The sequence below is a fragment of the Rhinopithecus bieti genome, unplaced genomic scaffold (genome assembly GCF_001698545.2).
Source record: "Rhinopithecus bieti isolate Rb0 unplaced genomic scaffold, ASM169854v2 scaffold_13400, whole genome shotgun sequence".
Taxonomy (NCBI): domain Eukaryota; kingdom Metazoa; phylum Chordata; class Mammalia; order Primates; family Cercopithecidae; genus Rhinopithecus; species Rhinopithecus bieti.
The window spans coordinates 412,844-435,898 of NW_016807991.1; positions in this window are offsets into that span (position 1 = coordinate 412,844).

Below are 23,055 nucleotides of genomic sequence, written 5' to 3' on the forward strand. Positions count from 1 at the left end.
AATTAACCGAAGTTCTGAGGTCTGAGGATGGATTTGGCTTTTAATCCCAATGCTGCCACTTAGTAGAAGTGTAAATTTGGAGGCAATACAAATTTTCTCTTTGAGGCTTGATGCTCATCTGTGAGATGAGGATAATTTCATCAAAGTCATAGCATTGGAAAGATAAATGAGATCGTGCATTTTAAACCTAAGCAGGATGCCTGGTACATACCACATGCTTAAAATGACAGCTCTTATCACTTATTATTTTCCTACCAAGTACTCTCAGCATTATGCCTTTCCCAGCAAATTTCTTCTCTCAGCCTTGACCTTAATTGGTGGTCTGAAACAGGGATAGGAAGTGACTAAACGATTTCATAAGCTCCATCCCCCACTTTCTTAGAGCTCCCAAAGTATGATCACTTAGCCCATTCATTCATTTTTTTCAACAATATTCTGAGTTTACTACATGTCAGGCATATGAACCATGTAAATTACACTTAGTGTCTAAGCACCTGTTAGTATCTAAGCACCAATGGAGGAGGGAACATTATGAAAATGCACAAAACCAGGTGAAAATCTAGCATCCTCTTGATCACATGAACCTGCCTTTTCTATGACCTGGCTCTGGAGCAGTGCGGGATGAGGTTTGAGCCAACTCTCTGGGCCTCCTGGAAGTGAATCTATGGGCTCAGAAATGACCCCAGTGCTAAGTGAGCAGCCCTGCAATTACTGTGTCCCACAAAGCATTTCCTGTCTGCTGTGTCCCTGCACTGCATATGGTGTCAGATGAGGGACACCGGGCCAGTGAAACCAAGCTCAGTTACTCCTCAAGTGGCCTCTTGGCACTGCTGTGTGGTCTTCATCCAAGTCTAGATCATCCACCATACAGGCTCATGCCCTTTGTCCCAGCAGTGGGAGAATGAGGAAGCAGGTGGATCTGCGCAATTTCACCTCATAGGAGGCAGAGAGGGTGGCAGGAAAGGCCTCAAGAGCAATGGCCAGTGGCTGATGAATTCTTAGTAGCCTTTGTCAGAGACTGCTGACACCATAAGGAGCCCTGCAGAAGTGCTGAAGGGTAATCATCAATCAGTAGGCTCTGAGATCAGACAAAACTGGATGTAAATCCTAGTTTGACCTTTTACAAGGTATGGCCCCCTGGCAAGTTGTTCCATCTCTCTACACTGCAGTTTCCTTGCCTGTGAAATGGGGATCCTATTAGTAGCTACTTTTGTATCATTCAGGGTTTAGGCAGGAACAGATGGCACCCTTATGTTGGGTAACTTCAGGAGAGTTTAATAAACGAACTACTTACAAATGAGTGGGCAGGGTGTCAAGAAGTGGAAGGGAACAGTGCAGTAACCTAGGACCAGAAATAGTGGAGACTATCATTATCCGGGCCTGAAGGGGCAAGACCTTGGAGGAAGAACGATGCAGCTCCACAGTAGCTATGAACTCTGGCGAGATGCAGCCAGCACAAGGTCATCCTGCCAGGTGGGGTTCAGGGAAGAAAATATCCTTACCTCACTTTCCTCCCCTCACTGTCATTGGCTGAACCCCACAGGAAGCCCAAGGGCAACACAGCCTCTTGATAGTATCCCGACAGCCCAGCCTCCTGGGACACAGAGCAGCGGAGAATGCATTTGCTTGGCTAGCCTGCTAGACTCTCAGAGCATCTGGGGTCTGGCTGGCTTACGTTCTTGATTTCAACCCAATGATGCTTGCATCTTGCAGTGAAGTGCTCTTTTGGAAGGGTTTACCTCGAAATGACCCTCTGGGCAATCATAACTCCCTCCAGATCATTCAGCAGCTGCCCTAACCCAGGATTCTAATTCTTCTGAAAAAGAGAAATCACTCCACCAGGACCCAACTTTCCCTTCAGATCCCCCTGAATGCCCAGTACTAACCCAGGACCTACAATGTGTTTAATTAATCTTCCGAGATCATAAATCTCTTCTGGACCCAGAGTATTTTATTTGGAAACTTGATTTAATTACATGTTACTTTGACTTTCTCAGGGACATCCATGAACCATCCATGAAATTCCCCAGAGGATACTGTTTGTTATCATCAGCTCCCTCCGCTCTTGGCCTCCGCTACTACTGGCAGTCTATAAACTACACTGCACCTGGCTGTAAACCACCACCCACTTTATCCCCAAAAGGAAAAACAGCAACGGATTGCAAAAATCTTGGCCTCATTCGCAAACCCCCTGTAGCGCTTATTCATATTCAAACCATTTCATCCAGGGCTCAACTAATGGGCAAAATAGAGGAGATGAAACAATTCAGCATTAGGATCAACCTCAGGGACCACCAGAACAAGTAATCCCTAGGGAGAATCACCAGCACATCTGACTAGGTAAGACTGCCCAACCTCCAGACAGCCTACCACCTTCTTCAACAAGTGAACAAGCAGCTCTTCTCCTGGGAGCATCTGGGCTGTTTATTCTGTGGCAACTGGTGTTTTAATGCGCTGCTGAAAAGTGCAATTTGAACATAAGAGAGCTACAGTTTGGTCTCAGGAGTAAATTCAAACATAAGTATACATGCTTTAAATGGATGCTCAAGCTTCAGGATGCTTTGCATGTCAGACCTGGCCTTAGAAACATTTCTATAAACCTGAGCTTCATGGTCAGTTCCCCCAGTTCTTTTCCTAAAGGAACACCAAAGGTACCCCTTAGTACTTCTCCCCTGGCTTTTGACCTTTCGGGACACCAAGCTGTGGCTCGGACCCAAAGTCACAGAGGCAGTATCAGAGTGGCTCCTCTCAGGAACCATGAAGGCTTTCTCAGCCTCAATTTCCACATTTGTATAATTGAGTCAATAAGATGGCCTATCTCATAAAGAGGCTGTGAGGAGTGAGCGAGAGAATTTACACAACATGGAGTCCAACAGACAGTAACACTCGATAAATAATAAAAGCAGGCTGGGCACGGTGGCTCACGCTTGTAATTCCAGCATTTTGGGAGGCTGAGGTGGGTGGATCACCTGAGGTTAGGAGTTCAAGACCAGCCTGGCTAACATGGTGAAACCCTGTCTCTACTTAAAATACAAAAATTAGCCAGGCATGGTGGCACACGCCTGTAATTCCAGGTACTCAGGAGGCTAAGGCAGGAGAATCGCTTGAACCCACGAGGTGGAGGTTGTAGTGAGCCTAGATCGTGCCATTGCACTCCAGCCTGGGCAACAAGAGCGAAACTCCATCTCAAAAAAACAAAACAAAAGGAAAACAAACAGGGAAATCCTGTCCCCCCACCCTGACACCCTCTCTTTTTCCTTCTATCCCTAAAGCTAATTAAAGTACCATGTTAAACACTAGAGAGGTCTGTTTACAGGCAGTAATGAGAAACCCGCAATCATGGAGGTATTTTAAGTGAAATAGGCCATTTCATCTCATTGATGGAGATGCAGGAAAGGGTGGAACTGTTGGGGAGGCTGGATATGCATCGGCCAGTTTGATCTGGGGGCTGGAATGAGAGGGAAGCCATTAAGAGCCATTTTAGTAGCTATAGGACGATCAGATGAGATTCAGCTCGACAACTCTTAACTAGGGAGATGCTGACTCAGTTGATGAAAACTGGAAAAACTGAATAGGAAAAAATGAATCCCATCGGGCTGCCTCCTTCTGCACATTGGCTGCAAGGCTAAATGCATCACAGGCTTCCAATAAATATGAACTAATCATCAAATTTAAGAGCGAGGAAATCATTGTTCTCCCCAGCCTGGCCGTTTGCCCAGCTGCTGCTCAGAGGGTGATGAGTTGCTTTTTATCTGACAGTGGATCTCCCCTTTGCCCAGAGAAACTATTAGGAACCCAACCAGCTGGAAGACTTTCTCAGCAGTGTTTGCTTGGACTGTGTTCCTCCTTTTCCAGTACAATCCTCACACCACACCCCAGGGAATCTCACCCTTGACTTTTTTTTTTTTTAAATAAGCAACTTGATTTGCTCCAATTTCCCTAAGGATCAAAGTAGAAAACAGTTCACTTGTGGCTTCCAGGACCATAGTGCTAGCAATGGAGTTATATTAAAATTGGTTAGAGCCTAGGAAGAACCAGAGGAGAAGGTTTTCCCTCTTCTTTATGCCCTCTCCCCACAAAAGAACAAGTGCCACTAGTTCTTTAAATGAGGAGCATCCTGGGAGTTCCATGTTGACTCAAACCTGGAGTCAGAAGGTCCTGGGCCACCTACAATGGACTGATTCCCTCTCCATCCAGTATCCCCACAGTCTTCTTCTGGTTAGTTCCTGCTTCCTCTTCCTGTTGAGGTTGCTGACTGAATGCCCTGAATGTCAAAAATGGGGTTTATTATCAGAACTGGCAAAGAAGTCGAGTGTCTCAAAGAAATAGGGGTCAAAATGCTTTTTAAAGGTAATGATAGAAACTGTTTCTTAGTTGTCTCTGTGCAAGAGGTGCTTCCAAAACATGAAAAGTAGGCCAGGCATGGTGGCTTATGCCTATAATCCCAGCACTTTGGGAGGCTGAGGTGGGAAGATCACTTGAGCCCAGGGGTTTGAGACCAGCTTGGGCAAAATAGGGAGACCCCATCTCTATAAAAATAAATAAATAGCCAGGCATTGTGGTGCACTCCTATTGTTTCAGCTACTCGGGAGGCTGAGGTGGGAAGGATTACTTGAGCCTGGGAGTTCAAGGCTGCAGTGAGCTCCGATGGTAGCACTGCCCTCGAGATGCTGTCTCTAAAAATAAAAAATAAAAAATAAAGCAAAGAAGAATAGAAGAATTCCTGACAAAAGCATTTTATTTCTAAAGAAAAAATATGACCTAAGCAAATTTAAAGACCAGGAGAAAGGGTATCCACACATCCCAAATATGCTAAGTAAATCTCAGAAGAAGAGATTGAGGCCAAAGACCTTTTTTGCTTACTCTGATTTTTCCCCAGGCCCAGCTCACTTTTTGTTTGTTCTAAGCTGTGGGGACACTCAATTCCAAGTCAACCAAAGGCAGAAAAATCTGGGTAACAGAAACATTTGAAGAAATAGAGCACTTTACAAAGAAATCACCAAGAATTTCCTCTGACAATTTCACCAAATATATTTAAAATTCACCAACTTCAAATTTTTCCTATACACATGGATTTCTGGCACCTGTCTATTATAAATGTAAGACACACATCTATAGAAGTTGTAATTTTCTGGCGTTTTGTCTTTGGAAAAGAAAAAGAATATCCTGTCTTGATTATACTCACTAAGAGAATGAAGTTTATATTTCAGGCCGGGCACGGTGGCTCATACCTCTAATCCTAACACTACGGGAGACCAAGGCGGGCAGATCTCTTCAGCTCAGTTCTAGACCAACCTGGGCAACATGGCGAAACCCCATCTCTACCAAAAATACAAAAGATTAGCAGACCATGGTGGTGCATGCCTGTGGTCCCAGTAACTCAAGAGGTTGAGGTAGGAGGATCCCTTGAGCCTGGGAGGTTGAAGTTGCAGTGTGCCAAGATCATGCCACTACACTCCAGCCTAGGTGGCAGAGAGAGACCCTGTCTGGAAAAAAAAGTTTATATTTCACAAACGTATTAGTAGTCCAGGGAGATTGTGAGGAAGTGCAGAGTGGAGAACGGATTAGTGGAGAACTGACTCCATCAGATTCCACCAGTGTTATCTTGTGGATTCTCTTCCTAATTTCCATCTTAGTGTGGCCCACGGAACTCTGACAAGTGAGATTCTGATCCTGCTTAAAGTCTGCCCATCCTTCCTTAGGAGAGCTCCAGAAATCCCTGTATGGGTATTCACTGGGCCAATCTTTCTGCATGTAGGTAAGCTTGATGCCTCAAGTGTGCAGCCTAGAAGTCCAAGTCAGAAAAGCAATAAAATAAAATAGCCAGGAGAATCCAAGACCCCCATTGCTCTCTATATAGGCTTTTGAAGGTCTCCAGCATCAACCCCCAGAGGAGATAAGAGGCAAGGATGTCTTCTGCATCTGCTCTGGGCGTCCCTGGAGAAAGTGTATTTTAGTTTTTCAAGGCCCTACTTGGTGTGTGACTATCAGGCACTAGGTAGACAATGATTCAAATTCTGGCAAGCAAATGAAAGAAAACTTGGGTGTCACTGGATACGACGATTACCAAGAGAATCTGGGACAGACAGATGAAATCTGAATGGAGAAGGTAGACATCCAAGTTAAAGTCACAACCAGCATCCCCCATCCAGTTTACACACACACACACACGTGTGCACCTGTAGCTCCCTTCTCCCCTTAGCAACATAATCAGTCACATTCAACATGAATTATCAATCACATCATCTAGTTATCAATAAAACTCAAGGACCCCAGCACACCTTCAGCTGACACCTCAGCTGAGTTTTCACTGACAAAGTCAGAGCCAAATATGTACAAAGGTAAGAAATCTCCAAAAAGGAATCACTTAACCCAGCTCAGCTGTTCTTTACCTTAGGCTAGTGTTGAGAGGAAAGAAAAAAAGGAGGAAAGGAAGCGATCCCATAATATCCATCCTGAGGCCTCTGAGCCAGTTTACCTAAACGTTGCCATGGCAATGTGTATATAAGTCAGTCTTCACTCTGAACCACAATCTCTGACTTGACAGAGAACACCCATTTGGGTTCCAAAGTCAGGCAATAGCCAGGCAGTGCAACAGCACGTTTTTGTTCAGGTTGAAACCTGATATTCCTTGCTGGCTACAGGAAATCTTGAGGATTTTTTTTTTTTTTGGTTTTTTGTTATTCTTCTCTCTGTATCCGTATTCCTCTGTTCATCTCTCCCTTACTTTTGCAGGGAGGGAGGATAAAGAAGAGGGAAAACCTTGAGGAGAAGCCTGAGGGGAAAGTAAGAGCTAGCCACACCCAGCCTGGCCCTCAGACTTAGCCAGGAGCGGAGGGAAGAGGGAGGCTTGCCCGGGCACATGCATCTGGGTCCTCCCTGCTTTATGGAGCTGAAATGCAGAGTGTCAGAGCTGCAGGGAAGCTCAGGGGAGAACCTGAAATCCCGGGGATGGGAAGTGACTTCCGCAAGGTCACCCAACAAATGAGCAAAAGACTCAGGACAGATTCAGTCTCTCAATTCCCAGTCCAAGGATTTTCTACAGAAATGACCATGGACCCTCCCAGGGTTGCCTTTGAAACTAACATACTTCCCACAGGAATCACTGTGCCTGTCCCCACCAGGACGGGCTCAATGGATGTGTGATGAATGAATGAATGTAATATCAGAGAATCAACAACTCTTTCCTTTCAGAGTTTCTGGATTTCGAGGCATATCCTCATCAACAAAATAACCAATAGCAAAGGCTGCATCTCCAAGTGCTTAGCTTCTCCCAGGTCTCCAGATCTATCCACCTCTGCTGAGATTAAGAACTAGCAGGGCCCTCCCCAAGGAGTCACGCCTCTGCCCATTACTAGAATTTATATCAAGTAGCTGACAAACCAAATTATAAGCCGAGTATGTGTCTTTGTGTGGGAGGATGGTGGGGGCAGGGTGAGGAGGGAAGCTGTTCACATATTTTGCGAGTAAAGGATGCAAATACAGCTCTTACACATCCTTCCCCCCTGTGGACCATGAAGATTTTGGACCACAAAGGTTCATTTGTAAAAGTGTCATCTTGGATCAGCAGTGTCTTCTGTGGCTCCAGAATAGAGCCAGGTTAATTAGAACCTAATGGGGACTGAACCAATGGCATGCCCTTATCTTAAATGAAGTCAGTTAAATTACTACGCAGTTGCATGCCCCATCACTCACATACACACATACACACTCACACACACGCACACACACACCCCGATGGCACCCCCAACAAGACTGCTCATCTTTAAACAGAAAAGCAATTGGAAGAAATCTATAGGTTCTGCAGAGAGAGAAGCTGCATTTAGAAACAAAATCACCTTCTCTGGATAAGCTTGCTGCTTCCTGAGCTTTTGTAGCCAAGCCCTGCTGGCTGGCAGCTTGGTTTGTCTCCTTAGTGAGAACCATGATGCATTGGGCTGGCTCTTGGCTTCTAGTCCTACTTGTAATTTGAAGCAAGGGTAGATGGCTGGGGTCAGACAGCAAGGAGCCTGCAGGCTTAGAGGGGAGCCTCCTTGCTTGAACAGACAACACAGGGTGTCCAGGTAGGAGCCCTATAGCTCTGCAGTGCCCTGCCTCCTAAACTGATCCTTCTCAAAGTCTACGAGAGGGGAGAATTCAAGACTGGCCTTAGGAACTCTCTAGGGCAGAGACACATAAATGCTCAATGGCTTGATCTTCCCAGGACAATGGGAGATGTCTTATTTAAGTACCAGGGATAAGACAGATGCCGCTGTCTCTTCTTGAGAATCTTGAGGGACAAACAAGTACAGCACTTGGCCCATGATAGGTATTCCGTAAATATTTGTTGATTTAAACCAAATGTATTAGTCAGGATTCTCCAGAGGGACAGAACTAATAGGATCTATGTCTATATGAAAGGGAGTTTATTAGGGAGAACTGGCTCACATGATCACAAGGTAAAGTCCCATGATAGGCCATATGCAAGCTGGGGAAGAGAGAAGCCAGTAGTGGCTCAGTCCGAGTTGGAAACCTTCAAAACCAGGGAAGCCGACAGTGCAGCCTTCAGTCTGTGATGGATGGAAGGGCCAAGAGCCCCTGGCAAGCCACTGTTGCAAGTCCTAGAGTCCAAAAACCAAAGAACCTGGAGTCTGAGGTCCAAGGGCAGGAGGAGCATCCAGCTTGGGAGAAAGATGAAAGCCAGAAGACTCAGCAAGCAAGGTTATCCTATCCTCTTCCACCTGCTTCATCCTAGCTGCACTGGCAGCTAATTGGATGGTACCCACCCATATTGAGGGTCAGTCTTCCTCTCTCAGTCCACCAACTCAACTGTCAGTCTCCTCTAGCAACACCCTTACAGACACACCCAGAAACAATACTTCACCAGCCAACTAGGCATCCTTCAATCCAATCAAGTTGACACCATCTGATATGGTTTGGTTCTGTGTCCCCACCCAAATCTTATCTTTTACCTCCCATAATTCCCATGTGTTGTGGGAGACACCTGAAAGGAGATGACCCATGGGGGTGGGTCTTTCCTGTGCTGTTAGTGAATGGGCCTCACAAGATCTGATGGTTTTAAAAATGGGAGTTTCTCTGCACAAGTTCTCTCTTTGCCTGCTGCCACCCACGTAAGACGTGACTTGCTCTTCCTTGCCTTCTGCCATGATTCCAAGGCCTCCCCAGACATGTGGAACTGTAAGTCCAATAAACCTCTTTCTTTTGCAAATTGCCCAGTCTCAGGTATGTCTTTATCAGCAGCATGAAAACGGACTAATGCACCATCACACCAAGGTAATCTACTCTGCCCTTTTCTGGATTATACTATCATCATATCAAGGAGAATATAGAGTGTTAAAGGGTGAATTAAAAAGTAACTCCCGTTTGACTTTGAAATCCATAAGTTGCTTCAGCAGATTTCCTTTGTCAATTGCTTTAGTCAGGTTGATATAGGAAGCATCTATTCAGGAGGCCACATCAATGGTTTGTAACTAGGGGAGTTCAGAAGTGGGTGAGTAGGTATCTTGGGCTGAGAAGATTTAGACAAAATTCTAGAAAAGGCAAAGCTATAGAGATAGAAAGCAGCTCAGTGGTTGCCAGGGACAGGCTAGCGGATGTGGATTGACTACAAAGGGCATACAAGAACTTTCCAGAGTGATGAAAGAGTTCCCTATTATGAGTGTGGTGTTGGATTTGCAATACAGTGGTCAAACTCATCTAAGTTTGCATGAGATGAAGCAAACCACGCAAAGCAGGCTCATCCCTGTGTTACAGCAGGGACATAGTAACAACCAAAGGAAGTGGACCTGCTGGGTGGAACATATGTCTTCCAAGATGATTTAGTCAGGAACAAAGCTTAGAGTGGGCTCCAGATGTCCAGAGTTCCAAGACAGTCAAGCCCAGGCCAAGGTGAGACCTGATTAACTCTTGACTACACTTGCAGGAATTTGATATCTCAGACCTGCCACTTCCCATCACAGTCCAGTTGGAATAGACTTCAGGAGTGTGAACTCAACTTCACAGCTCAAGGAAACCTATGTAACCAAGAACTTACCTTCAAAGTTGAGTACATATGTTTCAAAATTGATAACTGACTTGTTTTTCTGAATTCTCTGCTGATTAAAATAATCAGAGGAAGTCCACCCTCCCAAGACTTCTGGACTGGTATTCAAGAGGCCTCAGTTCACCCCTTAAAAGCTGTGTAACTTCAGGCATGTCACCGAACCTCAGTTGGAACTCCCACTACCCAGGCACTACTTATAATCCAAGAACTGTCCTGGGTGCTGGGGATGCAAATAACTAGGACAAAGACCCCGCCCTGGAGAAATCTACAAGGAAAGGCAATACCTTATCCAAGAATTTCAGACCACGCCATCAGTGCTAAGCTAGAAGAGCACACCAGGTTTACACAGGGAATGTTTAAGAAGTCCTTCTTACTCTTAACTAAGTTCACATCAGAGTAAAAAAAGTGAGCAGCTAATGCTAGAAATAATATATTTTAAAAATTATTTGAATAAAACATTTACAAAAAGCCCACTCTGTTCCAGGCATTTTTAAAGCAGTTGGAACATAGGAATTGATTTAAATCCTCACAACCCTAGGTACTAATATCATGCCCATTTTACAGATGGGGAAGCGTTAATCCTCAGTTAAGCCAGCCAGGTGACTGGGCTCTAAGCCACCACCCCTATGCCTTAGTGTGCTGTAAAGCTTTCTGGGTTAGAGTACAAAATAGGCCAGGATAGCCACTGGGAAGGTAATTGAAGGTAGTCCATGCTACAGTCCCCATACCCCATAGTGGTACCCATGCCACTCTGGGCCATGTCTGTATTTGTGACAGGGTCTTGCTCTGTTGCCCAGGCTGGAGTGCAGTGGCATGATCTCGGCTCACTGCAGCCTCGACTTCTTGGGCTCAAGCAATCCTCCCACCTCTCAGCCTCCCTAGTAGCTGGCACTACAGGTGCATGCCACCATGTCTGGCTAATTTTTAAATGTTTTGTAGAGATGGGGTTTTGCCATGTTACAGCCCAGGCTGGTGTTAAACTCCCGAGCTGAAGCCATCCACTCACCTCAGCCTCCCAAAGTTTTGGAATTACAGGTGTGAGCCAACGTGCCCAGCCATGAGTCACGTCTTATAGTGTGTGCACTGAAGATATTTATTTCCATCAATAATAATAATTAAGGATAGTGGTATAATCATAATGGATTAGTGTAATGGCAGATATGTACTGATGAAACCAGCAAAATTGTGGAAAGCAACATGTTAGCATGGACCAAAAATTTTGTAGTAATGAAATTTTAAAATTCCAAGGAAGTAGAAAAAGAGTGATTGGAAATTTAGGATTGGGAGCCAGGCTCAAAAGGCGCAAGAAGGGGAAAGCATTCCAGGTAACAAGAATGACGTGTCCCAAGGCAGGAGGATGTCACTGTCATGGGTTGTTTTTTTAAATTAGCTTTATTGAGGTATAATTTGCATACAGTCAAAGCCTCCTGTTTTAAATTTACAGCTAGATGAGTTTGACAGCTGCGTTGCAAAACCAACACCACACTCATGATAGGGAACTTTTTCATTGATCCAGAAAGTTTTCTTGTGCCCTTTACAGTCAATCCACATCCCCTCAGCCTGTTCCTGGCAACCACTGAGCTGCCTTTCTGACTCTATAGCTTTGCCTTTTCTAGAATTTTATCTAAATGGAAGCATGTAGTATGTCGTCCTTTGGATCTGGCTTATGTATTTAGCATAAAGAGCTTTGGAGAGTCATCTGTATCATTCTGTGTACCAGAAGTCTATTTCTTTTTATTACTGAGTAGTTTTTCCTTGTGTGGTCAGTTATACCACAAGCTAATGGACATTTGGGTTGTTTCCAATTTGGGGAATAAAGCTGCTATGAATATTTGAGTACAAGTCTTTATGTGAATGTTTTCATTCTCTTGAGTAAATATCAAGAACTGGGATTGCTGAGTGGTATGGGAAGTGTATGTTTAATGTTACAAGAAACAGCTAAGCTGTTTTTGAAAGTGGCTTTGCCATTTTGCATTCCCACCAGCAATGTATGAGAGTTTCAGTTGCTTTATATCTTCACCAACACTTGATGTTATCAGGATTTTCTTTTCTTTTCTTTTCTTTTTTTTTTTGAGATGGAATCTTGCTCTGTCGCCCAGGCTGGAGTGCAGTGGCACAATCTCGGCTCACTGCAACCTCTGCCCTCTGCCTCCCGGTGTCAAGCGATTCTCCTACCTCAGCCTCCCGAGTAGCTGGGATTTGAGGCATGCGCCACCATGCCCAGCTAATTTTTGCATTTTTAGTAGAGATGGGTTTCACCATGTTAACCAGGCTGGTCTCGAACTTCTGACCTCGTATTCCCCCCACCTCAGCCTCCCAAAGTGCTGGGATTACAGGCATGAGCCACAGTGCCCGGCCTAAGATTTTCCTTTTGTAAATATTAGCCCTTCAAGTCGGTGGAGTATCTCAGGGATGTAAGTTGTGTTTCCTTCATGATCAATGGCTAACAGTTTGGAGGGTATTTTTTCGTGTGCTTATTTACCATTGGTATATTTTCTTTGGTGAATATTTTGCTATTCTTCATTGAGTTGTTTGCCTTCTCACTGAATTGTAAGAATCCTTTATGTATTCTGGATACAAGTCTTTTATCACATACGTTGCATATATATTTCTCCCAGTCCATCGCAAGTTCATTTTAAATGACAATGAGTCTGTCCGTCCAGCCAGGATCCAAAACTGAATTGACCATCTCACTTCTCAATGACCAGCCTATCACCCACTAAAAAACAAACTAACAATAATAATATTTTGATACATCAAGGAAATTCCATTATCCAAGAGAGGTCCTGACAGTCCATAACTTGGTTTCTAGCCCTGTTGTTACAATAGAGACAGAAACACTAAGCCAAGACAATCTTTCCTAAAGAAAAAGAGGGTTGAGAAGCAGCTCAGATTGGGCCAATCTTTGAAGGAGACTTTTGATGATGTTCTATTATATTTGGACATGGGGACAATGTGATTAGTAATTTCCTTCCTTCATCTTGCTCATACCTCAGTTTGTTCATCTTTCAGCTTCGTATTAAAACAACATTCATACAGAAAAAGAATGCATAAAACATACGTGTAAAGCTTGATGAGTTTTCACAATGAGTTTTTTCATTTTAGTTTAATGGGGAAAGACAGTTGGTCTCTAGAGACAACATCAAGCTTCACGGAATCCTGTACTAGGCTGTGTGTGTGTGTGTGTGTGTGTGTGTGTGTGTGTGTACGTGTGTGTGTGCATGTGTGTGCCTGTGTGTGTGCACGCATGCATGTGCTCATGCACATGTGCACACTGGGATTAGAGAGCAAAATATTAAAGAAACAATTGAGTAACTATAGTAAACAACTGTATGTTTTAAAATAACTTAAAGAATGTAATTGGACTGTTTGCAACTCAATGGGTAAATGCTTGAGGGGATGGATACTCCATTCTTCATTATGTGCTTATTTCACATTGCATGCCTATATCAAAACACCTCAGGTACCCCATAAATATATATACCTACTGTATATACTATATACCCACGAAAAGTAAAAATAAAAAAATAAATTGCTACCTTTACTGAAAACATCCTACATGCTTTATAATCAAAACTTCATCTAATCTTCATAACAGCCCCTAAGGTAGCTAATATGACACCCGTTTTAGAGGAAATTTTATGGCTCAGAAAAGCAAAAGAATACCCGGATATTACATGGCTAGAACACAGTAGAGCCAGAATTCAAACCCAATCCTGTCTGAGCACATCACCTCTATACCATCTCTGACATTGGGGACTTATGGTCTGGCAAGGAGAACAGGCAAAACCATGTAAAGAAGGATATATATCAATAGGAAAAATATACATGCATTAATCAATACTTTCGTATCAATCTTATTTTCCAGTTTTCAGATTCAAATTTCCAGCGACCTACTAAAAATTGCCACCTGGGAACAGGGAATTCTGTAGCCACCTCCAAATTAGCAAATCTAACATCATCATCCCTCCCACCTCCAACTATGCATGCGCACCTGGTCTACCCTCCTCCTATATCCCTTACCTCAATCAGTGTCGTAATTGTTCAAACAAGTATCTTCGTGACTCTCCCTCTTGCTTCACACATTCAACTCCTGCTAAGTCTACCTTCTAACTTCTTGCAAAATGGTTTCTGCCTCTCTCTTCCCACTGCTGTTGCCTTAGTTAAGGCCACCTGATAGTTCTCCCTACTCAAATCTCTTTGTTATACGGTCAGTGTAACCCTCCAATGCACACCTAATGATGTCACTCTCCTAAAGTAAAATGTCCCTCCTTTAGAATAAATTAAAACTCCTGAATGTCAAACCTTGCATGCCTGCAATTCAATTCTACTTTATATTCTTGCATCATCTTCTACCATTACACCCTTCTCACCAATGACTCTAAACTTTTCTCCATTCCCTAAACACACCTTTCTTTTTTCCAGTTCAACAAATGTTTACCAAGTACCCCTTTATTTGACTGTGTTGGGCATAGGGATGTAGAGCAAGGTTCTCAATCATGGTATGACTGACATTTTGGGTGGATCATTCTGTGTTATGGGGCCATCCTGTGCATTCTAAGATATTTAACAGCATCCTTGGCCTCTAACCACAAGATGCCAGGAGCACCTCCCTTCAAAGCTGTGACAACTCAAATATCTCTAGACATTGCCCAATGTCCCTCAGAGGGCAAATTCATCCCCAGTTGAGAAGAACTGCTGTAGAGTGAGAGATGCTCCCTATCCTCCAGGAACCCTCTGTTGGTTGGTCACAATGGGCATGTGCATCGTGCAATGCAGCATAGAGCAGAAGTCCCCAACCCCCAGGCCATGGACCAATACCAGTCCATGGCCTGTTACAAACCAGGCCCCACAGCAGGAGGTCAGTAGTGGGCAAGTGAGCACTGCTGCCTGACCTCCGCCTCCTGTCAGACCAGTGGCGGCATTAGATTCTCATAGGAACATGAACCCTGTTGTGAACTGCACATGTGAGGGATCTAGGTTGCGTGCTCCTTATGAGAATCTAATGCCTGATGATCTGAGGTAGAACAGTTTTATCCTGAAACCATCCCACACCTCACACTGCACCCACACTGGGTCTGTGGAAAAACTGTCTTCCACAAAACCGCTTCCTGGCGCCAAAAAGGTTGGGGACTGCTGGCATAGAGGATGCTGGGAATGATGGTTCTAGACAGGTCCACTCCGAGTTAGTATCATGACCCTTCTCCTTCCTTCTTTGAGACTTTGGACCATTAAATTAAACTCTCTGAGCCTTCAGTGACTCCTGTATAAAACATGGATTCGAATTTCAACTTCAAGATCTGCTGTGTGCATTATAGAACTGAATATGTATAGATACTTGACATACTAAGAAATTGAGAGGAGGTATTTTCCCACCCTTCACCCTGCACACCCTCCACATCCCCAGGAAGTAGCCCCAGAGTACTCTTTGTGCTTCTGCAGATGCTGTTTCTTCCCCTTCGGATCTGAGCCCCTCTCCCCTTTCCACCTGTTGATGACTCCTTTACAACTCAGCTTCAACGTCCGCTCTGATACATTCACAGTGGCACAGAAGAAGAGTTGGTACCCTTTGTGGTTCCCACATACTTTGCTTACATCTCTCTTAACATATTTGACTACCTCTTCTTCTAGGTCAAGTTAGCAAACTTTCTGTTAAGGGCCAACAAGTAAACATTATAGGTTTTCAGGGTACACAGTCTGTGTTACAACTATTCAGCTCAGCACTGGAGGGGAAAGCAGCCATGAACAAGAAATACATGGGGTGGTTGTGTTCCAGTAAAGTTTTATTTACAAAGCCACCATCTGGCTTTGTAAATGAAAGTCTGTCTTACTAACTTTTATAACTCCAGCCTCTTGTACAGTACCTGGCACATCATAGGTATGATTTAAATGATTAAGACAGCAATAGATCCACATTGATCACCACACCAGTATTAACAAAACACATAACTGTAAAATATTTTGAAAGTATGAGAATAAGGAGATGACTAAAGGAGTAAAACAACCCCTGATGCTAATTCAATAATTAAAGAATCATTATACACTTTCTTCTCTGGAGTAGAAAACCTTTATTCTCTGGAGCTGTGAGTCAAGGTTTAGATGTAGATATGGTATTGCCAGAGGAAATACAGGATGCCTGAGTCTGACTATCAGAGAAATAATTGATATGGTTTTGGCATAAGTATGGCCCATGCAATCTTTGGGACATACTTAACCCTAAAAAAAAAATTATTGGTCGTTTATCTGAAATTCAAATTTAACTGAGTGTCTTTTACTTTTATTTGCTAAATCTGGCTACCTTGTATAGGTGCAGAGTGCTTTTGTTTTCTTCTCTCCACCTTCTTCTTGCAGAAGAGGCGTTTCGCCCCAGAAAAGATGAGAACCAGTCTGACCTGCTCATCCACCTTCCCGCCCCCCACCCCCCCCAAGGAAGAGGGCCCCCTGAAAACCACATGGCAGTTCTGTTGGAACTGGAAATTTAATTAACAAAATGCTAACATGTAATTTCAGAGGAGGAGGGAAAAAAAGCGTTATCACCAAGTTAATAAGAGAACTATTTTAATTACGGCATTTAACAAGTTATGACCAGGCCACTGCATTCTCTAGGGAAGGATTCACATCATTCAAGAATCTTAGAGCAGGGAAGGGATGTAATGGAGTTGAGGTGGAAACGCCAATATGGCAATATCCTGCATGTCTCTGAGAGACATCTTTGAGTTCTCTGGCTCCGGCATTTAGAAGCCCCAAGGAGCTGTGTTCTTTCTCTCCCATGACTCAGAGAAGAAAACTAGCTGTCCCCATCTTCCGTGTAAAGTTCCAGCCAAACAGGACCTATGGAGACACACAAAACCCTAACCTGACATGCAGAGCTGGCCTTTGTCCCCACATCCTTTGGGGTGAAATGACTGGTTTTCCTTGGCACCACAGCTCCCTCTTTCTGGGCCTTCCTGCCGATTCATCAGTCCATGCTGACACCTCTGTCTCTTTCCCCCAGTGGACCAAACGGCAGAATGGACAACAGACCTTGACACAGGGTCAGGGAAAAGAGACCGTGGCCACATCTGAGAGTGATGGGGAGGCTGTGGCAAGTGGTGTCACAGGGTAGAAATAGCTCTTGTGGCAGAGTCAGATGGCCCTTTGCTTTTGCAAGCTAATCCCAAATCCTCCAGGGGCATCAGAGGGCCTGTCCTCGGTGACCGGGCAGGGGGCACTATTCTTTTTCCTAGCCTCAGGAGAATGAGGCTGGACCCAGGGAGTAGAAGGAATGTGGTGCCACAGCATTAAGCTACCCAGGCCAGGATCAGGGGTGGCCTTGGCTTTCCCCAATCCTCATCCTGCTCTCATGACTCCCAGGCATTTTGTTCCCAAATAGAATGGGGCTTCCAAAGGGGAAAGGGTGGGCGAAGAGCTGGAAACTCAGCCTGTGAAAGTGGCCATACAGGAGTGGAAGGCACGGGGAGACTGCCAAAAAGGAGGGAGATAGGGTGCAGAAACTGCCCCTAGGGATTTGTCTTCCCCTTCCAGTCACCAAAGAAGGAGACTCTCCAAACCCTAATCTGAGTGGACAGTGAGTGGAAGTAAGGAGCAAGGCCTGGCTTTTGGGTAGAAGAGCCTCAGGCAATCACAGTGTCATTTGGGGAGGGAAACGAAGAGAAGACAGAGAGAAACTACAAGTGATCTAAATGCAATATAGCTCAGTCCAATAAAAATATGCCTCATTAAAATAGATTTAATAGACCAAACTGCTTACATGACTTCCTATACTCTGGGCACTAAATTCTCACTGTGAAGACCATGTACAGTTTGCTCCATCCTTTTCTTTCCTTCTTCCTCGTCCTTTCTGGAACACATCAGGTTGAAAGCCATTAGTGTAGCTGTCCACACTAGAAGGCAGGGATGAGTCACAGTGACCCAAGGTCGGGTGTCAGGCCCAAAGGGTGAGGAAGGTGTCTACACCTGGGGAAGGGCCCAGCATGGGTAGTGGAGCCTGTGCAGGATGAAGAGACATCCAGGTGGAGCAGAAGGTGACCACAGTGATGAGGGATTGGGTTATCTGCAGGAGGATTAACTAAATAAGTAAATGGACTAAAGATAACAAAAGCCAAATTCCTCACTGTGGGGAAAGGAGTACCACCTATAGGAAGGGAGAAAACTAGAAAGAACCCCAGGTGCTGAACTGAAAATGAAGATAATAATGGAAACGTGAGCTTTTCAATACACATAGATAAATACAGAAATAAATATAGATGTAAATGTTAGTACAGGTATGTTCATGTGTGTGTGTGTGTGTGTTTGTGTGTGTGGCATACATTTCCACATATATCTATGCACATGATTCTGCTGAGAGGGCCTGGGAGCGGCAACATCCCAACAGCAACGAGCACACTTAGTTCCCAGATCTGTTCCTACGTGTTATTCTCCACTAAATGGAACCAAGGCTCCTTGGAGAAATGGCCGATTTCAGGTATGGGACAGGGAAAGTACAAGAAGAACCTGATCCATTGTTCCATAAATCAAGGAGGTGCTCAGAAATGATGAGGACAGGCTGGGCACTGTGGTTCACGCCTGTAATCTCAGCACTTTGGGAGGCCGACATGGGCAGATCACCTGAGGTTGGGAGTTCGAGATCAGCCTGACCAACATGGAGAAACTCTGTCTCTACTCAAAATACAAAATTAGCTGGGCATGGTGGCACATGCCTATAATCCCAGCTACTCGGGAGGCAGAGATAGGAGAATCACTTGAGCCTGGGAGGCAGAGGTTGCAGTGAGCCAAGATCGTGCCATTGCACTCCAGCCTGGGTGACAGAGCAAAACTCCATCTCAAAAAAAATAAAAAAATGAAAAAAAAGAAATGATGAGGACATGTCGAAAAAGTCACAAAAGTCAACTTGGAGGAGGTTCCACTTGCCAATCTGGGATAATCTGAGCAACAAAATGAATAATGAAGTAATGGCATATAGATAATGAAGAAAAAAGGAATCTTCAAGTCCACATATTGATATAAATTAATTGAAAATTGTATGAGAAACAGAACACTTTCATAGTCTCAAAATACCTCTCCACCAAAAGAAAAATGTTGATTAATGACCCAGGGGAAAGGGATAACTTTATGAGGGAGGACTCAGACAGGCCCACCTTGCGTACCATGTGCCAGCATCTAACAAGGACACAGCATCATGTTACATCCCTGCCAAAGATGCATCCCCTAAATCTAATAATTAGGGATCATCAGACAAACTGAAATTGAGAGATATCCTAAGAATAATTGGCCTACAGCCTTTAAAACTGTCAATGCCATGAAAGTCAAGGAAAGTCTGAGAAACTGTTATGGTTCAAATAAAACATGATGAATAAATGACAACTGGATCTTTTGGCTACAAGAGACATTATTGGAACAATGGGTGAAGGAGATTGAGCTCTGAATATTAAGTGGCAATAAGTTATCAATGATAATTTCCAGGTTGTGATGGCTGCATTATAGCCACGTAGGATGGAGCTATGTTGCCATGTAGGAAGCTATGCCATTTGTAGAATTACACAGGAACATTTTTGCAGGGATGCAGTATCACATGGCCTACTCACTCTCAAACAGCTCATGAAAAAAATTTCCTTGCACCATGTTTGCAATTTTTCTGGAAGTTTGAAGTTGTTTCAAAATAAAAACCTAAAAAGTAAAAAAGACTTGGTAGGTGGACATGATGAAGATACCCAAATCCAATAGTAGCCAAAGGGGAACTGAATCTTGGAATTCTCTCAAGATAAGAAGGTTGATTATAGTTGGCTGGACCCAAAGTTGAATTGAGAATTCCAGACTCACTGTACAACTTCATGTCAATGAGGCATAGAGGAGATACTGAAGGTTCCAAAGATGATGTCCTGTTTCTTCTCCCCAAAAAGCTTGTGACAACTGATAATCAATAAAGTGAAACCACTTGTCTTGGTACTGGTTCAGTGCAGATGGACCTTTCCTCCTGGGCACCATGCTTATGCCTTAATTTTTGCAGGTGATTCCTGGGGACGACTTTGCTGCTTTGCTTCCCTCCAATGTGCTCCTCCAAGTCAGGGTGCACCTGCGGGTGCTGCAGCTCCCTGTCTCCGCCACCTGCATACTTCCTGCTCCTCTCTGTAGAACCCAATGACCTTCAGCCCACTGGGCAACAACAAAGACTGAGCAGGGAGAGTTCCTTTCTTCTGAGAGAATGAATTGAAAATGCAGCTCTCATTTGTCCAATATTAACAGGACAATTGCTTCTCCTAGGAGCTGTTGCTTAGACACCTCTCAGGTCTTCCTATCTAATCACTTTATGCCAACTATTTTGGGTCACCACAGAGAAAATAAAGGGGAGATCCAGCAGCTACGGGATGGAATGGCTCTTCCCAGGCAGTCAGCCCCATGTCAGGATACTGTGTTTGAGGAATGGAAGTTAGTTTCTGCAGCTCCATGAAATACAGATGTACACACACCAGAATCACAAACCCTCCTGAGTGTCTTACCTAAGAATATATGCATCCAAATCACATTCTTCCCTGATGAATAGTTAATAAAGTTTCAGAACACACCAAGGCCATCCCCCATCCCCACCTCCCAGTTTAGGTTGGAGAGACAGCAGATCCCACATAAAAAAGAAGGGGAAAATGCCCAGTGGACCAGTTCAGGTGTCTTTCTTCATAAAACTCTCCAGTAGAGGGAAGAATGCAAACTATGCTTCTTAAACCCCGACCTTCCACAGCTGCTTCCACAGCAGCAGGCAGGTCAGCAAGGTACTCAGATCGTGTGACACAGCCCTGGCACCTGGCTCCATGTGGCACCCTGACAAATCAAACAACAAACTGCCAGGCCCATTCTCTGCCACCTGCACTGCTGGGAATCCAACGCTCATGTGAAATGCTTGAGTTTGTTTAGCAGTGGGGGAAAGCAACCCAAGGGTCCCAGTTTATTTTATAGTTTAGCCCTCAGAAATGGGTGCTGCCACCAGCCTCATAAGGTGTTGCCCTATCTAGGAGTATGATTCAGATAATCCAACCAAGGGACAGAAATGAAGCCCAGGCTCACACAGAATGATAAGCTCAGTTAGGATGTTTCTGTGCATTTTTTTTTTAAATTGGGAAAAAATGACTTTTAAAAACCAGGGCAAGAAGTCTTAAGGTAGGTGGTTCCAGGGTGAATTAATTTATTAAATAGCAGCTCAAATGTGTTAGGGCTCTGGGCCATGGTTCCTGAAATTCTCTTCACTTTTCCTCATGGCCGCTATAGCTCCAAACATCAAGTCCTGTATCCAGCACCTATCGTCTGTTAAGGGGTGTGCAAGGATGGGTCAAACAGATGGGACCCCCACTTTGGCGCAGCTTATAGTCTATTATTAGTCCAGAGGCTGCTCTGGAACTCTTCCATCCATCTACAGTGGCTCCAGCTCCTTTTATTTCTTTTTGCATAAAGCAGTTTAGAACAAATCAATCTATACTCACATAATTTTTGACTCGGGTAGTTTTAAAGCTGGCACACCCAGAATTTCTTTTTTCTGATATTCTGGCTTTCTCAAATCCTTGAAGGGGTTTTGTTTTTGTTTGAGTTTGAGATGGAGGCTTGCTCTGTCGCCCAGGCTGGAGTGCAGTGGCGCAATGTTGGCTCACTGCAACCTCCGCCTCCCAGGTTCAAGCGATTCTCGTGCCTCAGCCTCCGAATAGCTGGGATTACAGGCATGTGCCACCACATCCGGCTAATTTTTGTATTTTTAGTAGACATGGAGTTTCAGCATGTTTGCCAGGCTGGTCTCAAACTTCTGACCTCAAATGATCTGCCCACCTCAGCCTCCCAAAGTGTTGGGATTACTGGTGTGAGCCACCGTTCCCAGCCTGAATGAGTTTTATTGAATAATTAAAATATGTCACAAGTAGAAAACAACTAGAGCAGTACCTGGAACATGATGAGTGTTTTAAAAAAAAAAAAAAAAAAAAGTCTTTCCTGTCCTGTACTCAAGGTTCCTGGTCACCACCACCACTACCCATTTCAGGAAAGACGTTCTCACCACTGTGTTCTGAACCAACCTGCTGCCTAGTGACAGGACGGGTTAGGATTTATGGATGCCCTGCTCTCCTCCACCTCAGTTCACCCACATGGGCATCTGAGCTACACGGCTTGCACTAGGTCCCACTTACAAAATCAATGGCAGGTTAATTTTGTACCAAGCAGAAAGCTGTTCCACAGCTTCAGAAGATACTTTTTAATTAGTTCAGCATCTCAGAGATACATGCCCTGGGACATGGGTAGATGGATACATTTATGGATGGGGGTCAAGAAGGAATCTCTCTTTAATTGATCCGTTCCTATATATCAGTTACCAGGCCACATGTAATCACATTTCATCTTCCTCCCAACCAAACAAAGGACGTATTATTTCTTTCCATTTGCACATGAAGATTCAGAGAGATTCAAAGATTTACTTGACACTACATAGCTAGTGGTAAAGCCAAGATTAAACCTGGGTGTTTTGGGCCCTGATCTTTTTTATTTTTACCATCTCTGTTGCATTTATCACAGGGAGCCATGAACAAGAGACAAGGGCTTAGTGTGAAGCATTCCTGCCACAGTTATGCAAAAGCCTCAAAGCACCCACTTTAGAGTGGTGGGAAAAAGAGTTTCATCTATTCATTCAACAAATACACTTGCCATGTGCTAAGAACTGGAAGAGTTTAGAGGATTCTACAATCAAGACACAGAAGAATTTCAATCTTTAAGGACGTCACATCTAGGTAGGAGTCAGGTTGGTGGGAGGTAAATGCACAAGTAGTTCATTAGTTTAAAATAATAAAAGTAGAAAATAAATAATCAATGGTGTCTTCTTCTTCTTCCTTTTTTTTTTTTTTTGAGATGGAGTCTTGCTCTGTCACCCAGGCTGGAGTGCAGTGGCGCAATCTCAGTTCACTGCAAGCTCTGCCTCCCCGGTTCACACTATTCTCCTGCCTCAGCCTCCCAGGGAGCTGGCACTACAGGCACTTGCCACCAAGCCTGGC